Here is a 489-nt window from a genome sequence, read left to right on the forward strand (position 1 = left end):
TCAATATTCAATATTTGTTTTAACGAATAAATAAACTAATTACTCAATCAACTAAATTTGATTTTATATATCAATATAATGAGCTATTATTTATTCGATTTTAGAAGGTTTAATTATTCTGTTGGTCCCTATAATTTTTTAAAATTTTCAATTAGGTCTCTATACTTTTTTTTTTCTTTTAATTGAGTCCTTGCACCAATTTTTTTTAAATTTGGTCCCTATACTTTTTTTCCTTTTATTTAGGTCCATGTACCAATTATCTTTTTTTTTAGTTGGGTCGTTATAAAATTAAGTCAATTACTACTAAGAGAGACTTAATGAAAAAAAAAATTTAATACAGGGACCCAATTAAAAAAAAAAAGTATAGGGACCTAATTGAAAATTTTACGAAACTATAGGGATCAACAGAATAATTATAATTTTAAAAAATAATTTTAGAAAAACAAAAAGAAAATTTTAAAAAATTTTTAAAAAGCAAAGGCAACACTA

This window comes from Arachis ipaensis, chromosome B09, assembly GCF_000816755.2.
Source record: "Arachis ipaensis cultivar K30076 chromosome B09, Araip1.1, whole genome shotgun sequence".
NCBI classification, from domain to species: domain Eukaryota; kingdom Viridiplantae; phylum Streptophyta; class Magnoliopsida; order Fabales; family Fabaceae; genus Arachis; species Arachis ipaensis.